An 11,564-nucleotide genomic window follows, 5' to 3' on the forward strand; every position below is an offset into this window, starting at 1 on the left:
AATTCTCACCACCCACGTTTTGGTTCGCAAGTGGTATCTAAATGGGGCGCCAAAATACCTGCGTCTCCAATAATGAGCTTCTAGGAAGCTCGATAGAAGGTGCTATTTGTTGATCTGTTAACGTCGATCATTCTTTTATTGGAAACTTGAGGGATCAACGATCATCTGAGAATTTCAGTGAAAATTTGCTTATCTGCGATTCGATACACTTTGTTTGCTGAAATTCCTCACACCAGTAGGTTTCACAGCCGATATTGCTACTCTTGGAGATTAAAACGCACGTAAACAGTTTCTTTTTTCGAAAAGTGTCTCGTGACATTGTTTCGCCAATCCTACTACCGATCATCTCCTTGTCCCACACCCACATCGTCCGATTTTGCGGTCTGTTTCAAGGTGGCAACGTGCCTGTCCATCATGATCCTCGTCATGATCGGCTTGTTGTTCAGTGAATAACCTACCTACCTACCTACCTATGTATGTAAATGGTGATTTCAAATATGTAGGTCCTACATAGGCCGCTCTATACGCGACTCTCAGCAAATAAGGCTCATCCGTTTGAATATATTACAGAAATGCTCTTATTCAGCGCGCGCACGCTTGAGAATGTGTACGAACGAGTCATCGTCATCCGTTGAGAACAAACATTGCGTAATCAGCTCCGCGCGAAATCGCGTCGATCGCGGACAGGGTGCGTCAATAAAAAGAGGGAAAGAACATATCCACATAACATAAGTGGAACTCCGTAGTCAGAGCGAAGGAAAAAGTTGTATCCTTTTCCAGCACGCGAAACTGTTATATCTTTTATAAAAGGCATCGAACTGTCATTAATTTTGGTAAACAAAAAACATCTGGTCGAACCAGTATTCCAGTTTTGGCAAAGAATACAGGAACAAAGATTAGCATCTGAGATATGCGTAAAACAAGCTGCTGTAAAACCACTTATTCATTTTGTCATAATTTCATTGAAATCTTCGAAATAACACATCCACGTTCAACATATCGTTGTCCCTTTATATTTAAAGGTAGAAAACGCATTTTTAACTTGAGTTTACAAAGCAACATCACAGTTTATATCCTATTTTAGATCTCCACGTACTGCCAGTCTAGATCTATGAGGTCTTGGTTTTACTTCGCAGCAATGAAAAATGGTATACTTGCTGAAAAATAGTATAGCAATAATGTTATAATGCATTTGACATTTCGATGCCCCGTATACCAGTGTACGAAATAGAAAAGGCATCAACTTTTTGAGCCAGAGTTCCACTTATGTTATGTGACATATCTCTGCAGGGATGAAATAAATATTGAATCTTTATTTTCAACAACTGCATTTTAGGCAGATTTTAGAATTATTATTTCTTTATTTTAGAGATTTTTATCTGTAGGTTGATTTATCTCTGATGAAGGCATGAATAAGAAACTAAAAACATGTGTCTGGTCGATTTTTTTCATAATTTATGTTGGGTAACTAGTAAAAGTTATTTTCACGTATGTTAGATTCTGAGCAGTTGTGATTTTACCAACTATATTTTTAATTGGGAACTTCTAACATTTCACTTTTTATCGGTTCACTCCAGTTATCATCTATTAGATGTCCTAGTAATATATAATAAATGAATATTCTATTGTCACACCCGGTACTAGGCCATCCCGCCTTCTATGCATTCAGTCACAATCACATACACCTTCAACGCAAGATAGGAGCCAATTGTAGACCTAGGCCTCTCTGGATCAACCGACAAACGGAAGGATGGGAAGTTTCCATTTAATGGCAGCCACACAACAACTATACAGTATGACGACGTTATCTCGTCGTCGGGCTTCATCAGCAGCCTCAGCAAATCAATGAATCTCACCACCAATTAGTTGGCGAGAGTAACAACAGCCATGGAGCTGATGGAGTCCCAATTATGTCTATAGAGGAGGTACATTCGAGGCTGAGTTGATAGCGAGCGATACTATATGTATATGCTGTGATTCGACACCGAACTGGATGGTGTATATCTTATCTCTTCTAGTTCCATGCTATTCGCTATGGATGGCAAGGAACACGACGATAGAGCACCCAAAGCTACGGAACATTGGAGTAATGTGTTATCAAAATGACATTGAAGCCGTTTATTTTCTCACTCACGATAGATTTTTCGCTCTTGTGCTCCCTCTCTCTTTCTAGGGTGCAGTAAATTTACTCCGAACACGTTTTAATGGCTTGCTTCGGTTGATGAATTCCTTCTTTTTTCGCAAATGGCTAGGATTATGCTCCATCGATCCTGTGCAAGCAAAAAAAGGTAATGCGAATTTCATGCTGCTTCGTCATGTTTCACATATTTTTTTCGCATTATGCTGTGGCAGCCTCTAACGGACACGCGTTCTATGCGGAATGACAAATTTATATAAATACACACATCGATGTGAGTCAAGCCAGGAGAAAAGGCGAAACAGCGGAGGCAGAGAAAGAATGCCGATGATGTTTCTCAAGTTCGATGCGGTGGTGATAGGTATTTACTTTCGATGTGTTGGTTTCATCAATTAAAACTTATCATCCGTGTAGTGGTACCGCCTCAAACCAGTCATCTTTGCGTGGAGCAGATTTTCAGCGGTAAAATGACCATGGTATCATGCCGCTTTCCGTACATTCCTCTCTACGTGCGCTGAAACATATGCATCGATTCCGACCGCTAATGCGGCTATTGTCCCTGCTGGCGACATGATAGGGGCCAACTACTAGACATTGTGAGATAAGGTTTCGTCTCGTAGACTGAAACGGTGCAGGTTTTTCCAAACGGGTCCCATTCACCATCACATATATTGCCAATTAACGATCGGTTTGCCATTAACCACGCCCTCATCCTTGACGTGTCGGAAAAGGAGATCGATTAGAGCGCATACCGCAAGGCCCCTTGTCCTATTCGCCTCTGCTTCCTTGCTCCACCAAATCACTTCCCTTTTTTTCTTCATCGGCACTAGTATGAGAATAGCGCAGCTTGACAACTAAGCTCTAGGATCTCCTATATAGCCTTGAAATTTTCTCTCCTTAATGCTCTTATTAATTTCCGTGTGGCCGTGTGCGAGACATAGGGGTACTGCATTCAGCAGCGGTAGCCCCTTCCTCACCGACTGTCACTGGGACGTCGAGAAGGAAAGAGGGGTCTCAGCGTAGCAAACTGCTTCCGTTCTGCCTTCGTTTTGCCGGCGATGATCTCGATCTCTAGATGGATTTTTATTGCACTTTAGCCAATAATTCATTCTTTTTCATCCCGAATGTGCTCTCGGCAGGCCAGAAATATCTAGAAAAAATGTGAGCATGAGGAGCTCTAACTGCCATAAAGTGGAGAGAAACATGCGTACTCTTTTCCCCGATGGCAAAGCAGGCTGGTGGACGGACCGAAAAGAAGAAATTTGACTCATTTTACGTCACATGCACTCACATGTAGGTGAAACACTGCGCTCCAGCACTGACTTTTTCATCATCCAGACACCAGAGTCCCTGATCACTATCACCGCCCGCACAGAAGCACCGTCTTCAAAGATTCCCCGGAATCTAAAATTTCAAACTTTCATTTATCAACCCCTGGAAGATGAAACCCCCGAACCATTCATAACCGCGAGAGCGCACACCGCCCGGCTTCGAAGAACTTTTTTCACTCGCCACCTCTCGCTCCTGTTAGCCAGCCAGCAGCAGCACTGAAAAACCATCAGGCAGCCAAGGCAAAGGCAGTCAAAATGGCGACCTGGACACTCCTCAATGCGTCACACCGACTTCGGGGCACCGAAATTCCATCTTTCCCAAACGGAACCGGGTGAATTCCAGTTCGCCCCGGTCCGCCACACCTTAATACGCATTTGTTACTTACTTTTTGCAACGAAGGGACACTTTTCGCGTACAAAATAATGGCACACACACTCGCTTTTTTCAACAGAATCAGCTCTCGAAAAGACTCCACGGCCGCAATATCAAAAATCGATCGATTTTGTGCGCTCTGCTAGCTCGACGAACCGAGCCGTCCACTCGCGACAAGACTAGTGCCGGCCGTCCCGCTCTTCGCCTCTCGCTCTTTGACGTAAACTGTCACTCAATGACGGTGGCTGTTCGTCGATTTTATAGAACATTTGTGCTATAAAGTTTGTTTTTGTGTCATACCTATTGTTGTGTAATGTAAAATTCTGCTTTGCGTTGCATTATGTAGAAATCTACTCATGAAATTCGAGTTTTTATCGTTATTTTCACCACATCTATTTTTGAGTTTTTTCTGTTCTTTCCGATTCTTTTAGTTTTTTCACACTTCCTATTTTTTTGATCTTATTTACCTGCCCAACTAACAATCGCCAGCCGCAAACAAGCATGCATGCTAATTGTTGCTCTATAATAGTAATTATAGCTGAACTAAAATTATGCTGTACACATTACTGTACAAATGCTATTTCAATTGAAAAGGTAGCCAATGTTCAACTTTTCGTATTGGTGTTAACAACAATAATTTGAAACACTTTTCAAGCGTTTAATAAGATTTTTATTCGACTCGCAGTAATTCCTTTTCAACATAGTTTAACAATACTTTTTTCTGCTTCTTGTTAAGTTCATGTAAAAATTAGCCCATGTACATATCTGTGTAATGTGTTTTTCACAAGTCAAATAAGCGCTTTTGTTTCATCATACTTCGAATCAGAGTACATGATGAAAAACACGTATTTTTTACTGAGCTGATTTAATCTGTTGTTCAGTCGTTAACCATAATGTCTGTGATAATTCACCACTGCTGAATAGGAGTCAAAGTCTTATCATTATGAAACCACGGGAAGTTTATGTTTTGATTTGAGCGCTGCAATTCATCATCTCTAGGATGGCGCAGATAGGAAGGCATGCGGCAGGCAATCGACGGGCCTCGAGTTCAAATCTGGATTTAGGTAAATTTATGAGTAGTTATTAATTCACAATATTTGTTCACAGCATTAAATTCCAATCATAAACTCTCGTGGAAATTGATAAATTTCGCATTTTATTTATTTTCAATCATTTTTACTTAAGCTGAATAACAGCTATACTTTATAGTTGTAAAACGATTAAACAACAAACAGTTCATTTGATATAAATACAACACTATGCTCTATAGTTTCTCCAAATTTGTGTGAACTAAAACTGAACAAAGGTTGTATCTGAAAATTATCCAAATGTTATTCAGCATCATGCTGAATCAATTCGTCGTAAAGGTGCTTGTAAAATGAGTGATTGTTAGTTGGGTGCTCATGCATTCGATACAAGTTTTCTCACAGTGCGATAAAAATACTGACAGCGAAATCAGAATGGAAAACACGTGTTTTAGGCTGAACAGCTGTTGAAGTATAAGGCGTTGTTCAGTTGATTACCACGTGCTGTGCTGATTCACCACTGCTGAACACAAGTTCAGCAGTGATTATTATTGAGTCATGGGAAGATTATGTTTTGCTTTGGGTGCTGCATCTCACCATCTCTAGGATGGCGCAGATAGGAAGGCATGCGGCTGGCAATCGACAGGTCTCGAGTTCTAATCCGAATTTAGGTAATTTTACATGTAATTCTTATTTAATAATAGGTGTTCTCAACATGAGAGTAAATAATTACTCTCGTGAGAGTTCAACATTTTTGCATTTTATTTCTTGTACATTTGTAAAACGCTTTGATCAACAAAAAATTAAGTTGGTGCACAACATGATGCTTTATAACTTCTCCAAATTTGTGTGAACAAAACCCGAACATAGGTTGTACGTGAAAATAATTCAAATGTTATTCAACATTGTGCTGAATTAATTCGTCATAATGGTGCCTGTTAAATGAGTGATTGTTAGTTGGGAAGATGCATGTATGGTTGGTTATAAATCGCTAGGTTGCGATGCAATCAAGCGTCTGAGTGTAAAAAAGTTCGATTGGATTTGCATCTTGTCACTCTAATTTACAAAAGAGAGAGTCGATGAAGAGAACTCGCTCATGTTACTTTCGCACTTATTGAAACTCAATCTAGAAACATACAATAATATTTGTTATCATGTCAGCAGTTTTCGCTTTTGAAAAACTATAGAATTCATATTTGTCATTTATTTATTTATTTATTTGACAACATCTTCGGCTGAATGCCGCACAGACTGATTAGCTAGACCTAATTCTAATTTATCATCATCATCATCATCATCATCATCATCATCATCATCATCATTCATTCATTCATTCATTCATTCATTCATTCATTCATTCATTCATTCATTCATTCATTCATTCATTCATTCATTCATTCATTCATTCATTCATTCATTCATTCATTCATTCATTCATTCATTCATTCATTCATTCATTCATTCATTCATTCATTCATTCATTCATTCATTCATTCATTCATTCATTCATTCATTCATTCATTCATTCATTCATTCATTCATTCATTCATTCATTCATTCATTCATTCATTCATTCATTCATTCATTCATTCATTCATTCATTCATTCATTCATTCATTCATTCATTCATTCATTCATTCATTCATTCATTCATTCATTCATTCATTCATTCATTCATTCATTCATTCATTCATTCATTCATTCATTCATTCATTCATTCATTCATTCATTCATTCATTCATTCATTCATTCATTCATTCATTCATTCATTCATTCATTCATTCATTCATTCATTCATTCATTCATTCATTCATTCATTCATTCATTCATTCATTCATTCATTCATTCATTCATTCATTCATTCATTCATTCATTCATTCATTCATTCATTCATTCATTCATTCATTCATTCATTCATTCATTCATTCATTCATTCATTCATTCATTCATTCATTCATTCATTCATTCATTCATTCATTCATTCATTCATTCATTCATTCATTCATTCATTCATTCATTCATTCATTCATTCATTCATTCATTCATTCATTCATTCATTCATTCATTCATTCATTCATTCATTCATTCATTCATTCATTCATTCATTCATTCATTCATTCATTCATTCATTCATTCATTCATTCATTCATTCATTCATTCATTCATTCATTCATTCATTCATTCATTCATTCATTCATTCATTCATTCATTCATTCATTCATTCATTCATTCATTCATTCATTCATTCATTCATTCATTCATTCATTCATTCATTCATTCATTCATTCATTCATTCATTCATTCATTCATTCATTCATTCATTCATTCATTCATTCATTCATTCATTCATTCATTCATTCATTCATTCATTCATTCATTCATTCATTCATTCATTCATTCATTCATTCATTCATTCATTCATTCATTCATTCATTCATTCATTCATTCATTCATTCATTCATTCATTCATTCATTCATTCATTCATTCATTCATTCATTCATTCATTCATTCATTCATTCATTCATTCATTCATTCATTCATTCATTCATTCATTCATTCATTCATTCATTCATTCATTCATTCATTCATTCATTCATTCATTCATTCATTCATTCATTCATTCATTCATTCATTCATTCATTCATTCATTCATTCATTCATTCATTCATTCATTCATTCATTCATTCATTCATTCATTCATTCATTCATTCATTCATTCATTCATTCATTCATTCATTCATTCATTCATTCATTCATTCATTCATTCATTCATTCATTCATTCATTCATTCATTCATTCATTCATTCATTCATTCATTCATTCATTCATTCATTCATTCATTCATTCATTCATTCATTCATTCATTCATTCATTCATTCATTCATTCACAATTAATGAGCGTTCGGTTCATTCTCGTTCGTCCCTTCCTTTTCCCTCTCACGCGAATTGGGTTGTTTAGTGAATTATTTAAATATTGCCTTTTTCTTTAGCCTAATCGAAAGAGCTCATTTTTCTGAGTATAACGTGATTTTATTGCGTTCCGCCCAACTAACATTTTCAGCGCTATAAGCTTCAGTCATTTGCTTTCTGTTGTATAACCATCGAGTAAAAGCAGTCAAAGCTGAATAAAAGGAAAGCTAGTCAAATATAAATCATAAGCTAATACACGATTGCAAAACAAGCACCATACAGCTACCAAACTCGGGTTTCAGAAATCCATTGCTTGTCACTGGGGCTGCCTTTACTCCACTCTATTCCAACTCCGGGAGATTTCCCGGAAGATGTGAAAACTTGAGCACATCGAATAGGAGTCCCCACTAACAAAACAGCTGCTACTATACAGTACAATTCGTTATACTGACAAATCTCCAAACCAGCAGCGCTTTAAAGGCCGTTATGCGATTTCATTACGGCTAGAATCTGTAATAAAGAAACTGTTGGTTTACCAACACGGCTTGTCGAATGTAAACATTATTGTCAAAACAAACTTTAAGCGGGATATATAGCTACTACACAAATTCTTTACAGCTATCCATCTCTGTGCTGTGAAATTATTTGGGTTGCTTTTATTGCACTTTAATTCAATGCCGGAAGATTTTCCGGAAGATGTGCAAATCGAGTAAGAGTCCCAGCCACTACAACAGCTGCTTTTATACAGTACGTTTTGTGATGTTGCCAAAACACAAAACAGCAGCGCTTCGTAGCCGTTTAAAGAACACTCTTTCAGCTAGAAGCTGTGAAGAAGAATCTGTAGGCGCAATCACACAGCTTGTTCAATGTAAACATTATTGCGTTTGACGTTTCACAAGCTTTTGCAGCAAGATGAAGTTGGGTAATGTCGAATTCGTTTTTGAACCTGGGTTGGAACTGGATCGGTGAAAAATGTGAAAACAAACAAACGTCAAACCAATTTCAGTGCAAGCGAACCTGAGTTGGGTTGATTTTGCAACTGTGATCTGATCCAGGTTGAAACTGAATCAAAAACGAATTCGACATAAGGTTTCTTGTGGCACAATTATGAAGCCTTGTCTGGAGTAAAACAAAACGGGCTATTTTCTATATTATTTATATATAGCAGTGTGGCAGCGAGGACATCATCGGGACCAGTGGATACAGAGATCGGGAGTTCGATTCCAAATAGCGGCAAGTACTTTAATTATTCAATTTTAAAAGTGATAATTCCAGTTCCACATGTATTGCGTCACGATATCCATAACCTAATTATATTTAAACGTTTAATTTGGGGATGCCGTATAACTATTATTTAACAACTGCGAAAAGGCTGAAAAAGCGCCTTCTCAAGATGTTATTCAGTTGGTGGTTACATAGGAGCCGAGAAAAGAGCTATGACTTGGTGGCATAGAAGCTTCTCGCACAGCATATACATGCTGATTAAGTTCGCCAGATTCATTGGTATAGGGCTTGCATAGAAGCTTCCATCTATATGTACAACACAGTAACTCAGCATCAAGCCGTATTGAGGACGCTTTGTTGACGTTTACATTCACAATAAATGTTAGTTGGGCGATTCCTTTGTTTTGATGGTTAAATAAACAAATCAGTTTTAATTTCCGTGGCTAGAATGACAGTTCAATCGATAAAGTGACAGTTCACCCGAACAAAAAAATTTCCCCATACAAACTTTAAATGATTTTTAAAAATAGTTCCCAGGCACCTAAAATGATGAAATTTTGGATTTCGACTTATTTTTGGGCGGAGATTCCGATTATGCAATAATCTGGATACCCCTAAAGAACCCAATTTTGACATTTTCCGGTGGTTTGTTTTGGTTCCCATTCGTTGCCGTTCTTTTCTCTCTCGGAGAGGAAATTGAGGTTAAATTTCGATGCAAAACTCTGTTGAAGCCATATTGCAAGCTTGCCCGCTCAGATGAATTTCTACCTGGGTACTTCGAGTCTACCTAGTTTAGACACCTTATGATTAACTTAGCTAAGACACTCAATTTTTTTCCATGAATTTTATTTTGGCTTTCAACCGGGTTATGCTTTTGACGTTTGGTTTAGCCTGTTTACACTTTCTCATCAACCGACACCGGCACGACCGACCGACCGCGTGAAAAAAGAAAAAAAAAATCTGTTGTTCGTTGCGGGCCTCGCGCGAGTCGTGAATATTTTGAAAAATTATGCCGCCGGTAGTCATCTCAGGGCCCATGGTTGGCCCAGAATAGACTAAAATCTACGCCGTTGATCATCCGGACGCATTCCAATAGGTAAGTTCCCGGGATGAGTCTAAAAAGGTCTTTGTTTTAACGAGGATTTTTTTTTCAGATAGTAAATAGAATGCAAAAAGTGGTTCTCCCGGTTCTGCATTCGGTGAAGCAGATGTCGCCTGCAAACCTTGTTCCTGCCAATTGTAACCGGAAGGTTGAAGTGTACCGTTGCTTTTTTCGTCATGCTGGGAGTGCATATCACTCGCAACGAGGTTGGAAGAATCGCAATATATATAATCGGTCATCGAAAAGCGGTGGTGAGTTTTGTGTCATGCGGGAGACTTGAAGTGGTTTATATTCCTTCCGTCTGATCTTACTTATTTAAGTTTTCATTAAATTTTATCCCATTCCGCAGAACACTTCAGCTTGGACGTTCTTGGGGTGTGTAACGCAGTCCTGGTTTTTGTTTTCAAGGTGCCGGAGGAGCTGATCGACGTTTATAGTTGGCACCGGGAGTTGAATGAAGAGCATCAACGACTTGTAGCGCATTCGATGGATTCTACGTAACTCAACAAAAGGCCAAAGGGAAATGGAAAGTGTTCTGCATGTATAATCAGAATGAAACTCTGTATGTATAAACCTTGCCACCAAGACGCAATATTGACGGCATTGTCCGGTCAACCCGGATCCGGCTACATATTGTCATATTGCTGATAAAATTGTGTGAATGTTAGAATAATGTATGGTGAGTATTTTTGAAATCATCATCGGGTTTGATGCTGTTTTTGGTCAATTTTTAATTGTTGTACCATAATTGTTAATTTTGGCTTCTTCTTCTTTCTGGCATCAGGTTCACATTGGAACTTGGCCTGCATCTCTCAGACTTCTTCAATCCACAGTTATTAAATGAAAGGCTTTCTTTGCATTGCCATAGTGGTTTCTGCTTTTAGTGGTGTTGCGTGTACGTACACGCTGCATTACACGAACACTACCTGAGTTACTGGTTGAAAATAGTAAACAAAGATCAGCTGTTCCCGGCAAAATCAAATGGGCATATTTTCAACCAGTAGATTTGCATTAGTGTTCGTGACACCGCGCTGCGAAACCACTATAGCATGAATGCGTATTAAGTAAAGCAAGCACAGTGAGAAACTATGCCTAGAAAGTCGAGACATTTTCCCGTCGACCCGTCGACTTCGGATTGGCCATTCATACCATGATCCACTTGGATAACTGAAGACTCCATTTATTTTAAATAGGTAAGACTCAAACATTTCAAGATTTGAGCTTCAGGTTTATTTATCTCTACTAAGGAGATTCTCAATCCAAGTCTGACAATTGACAGAATCACTTTTTCTGTTTCAATTTCAAAGAACTTCTTCCTGGCGTTCACTTCGCTCCAACTGGGACATATCCTGCTTTTCAGCTTAGTGTATATTGAGCACTTCCACAATTATTATCTAAGAGCTGTCTTTGTCAATGACTATTTTGCATTCGTATGGTATGTGGACAAGACGGGTCAGAGCC

At 38.0% G+C, this 11,564-nt stretch overlaps 2 long non-coding RNA genes across 2 annotated transcripts; both read left to right on the forward strand.

Moving 5' to 3' along the window:
• The first annotated feature begins 8,015 nt into the window (after window positions 1-8,015).
• On the forward strand, window positions 8,016-9,127 carry LOC134284698 (uncharacterized). Its single transcript, XR_009995888.1, has 2 exons — window positions 8,016-8,704; window positions 8,867-9,127. It is a non-coding gene; the product is annotated as an uncharacterized LOC134284698 (long non-coding RNA).
• Window positions 9,128-9,751: 624 nt separating this feature from the next.
• LOC115261542 (uncharacterized) lies at window positions 9,752-10,965 on the forward strand. The gene is made up of 3 exons (XR_003894985.2): window positions 9,752-10,097; window positions 10,156-10,354; window positions 10,453-10,965. It is a non-coding gene; the product is annotated as an uncharacterized LOC115261542 (long non-coding RNA).
• The last annotated feature ends 599 nt before the right edge of the window (window positions 10,966-11,564 follow it).

The sequence above is a fragment of the Aedes albopictus genome, unplaced genomic scaffold, assembly GCF_035046485.1.
Source record: "Aedes albopictus strain Foshan unplaced genomic scaffold, AalbF5 HiC_scaffold_561, whole genome shotgun sequence".
In the NCBI taxonomy this organism is placed as follows: Eukaryota; Metazoa; Arthropoda; class Insecta; order Diptera; family Culicidae; genus Aedes; species Aedes albopictus.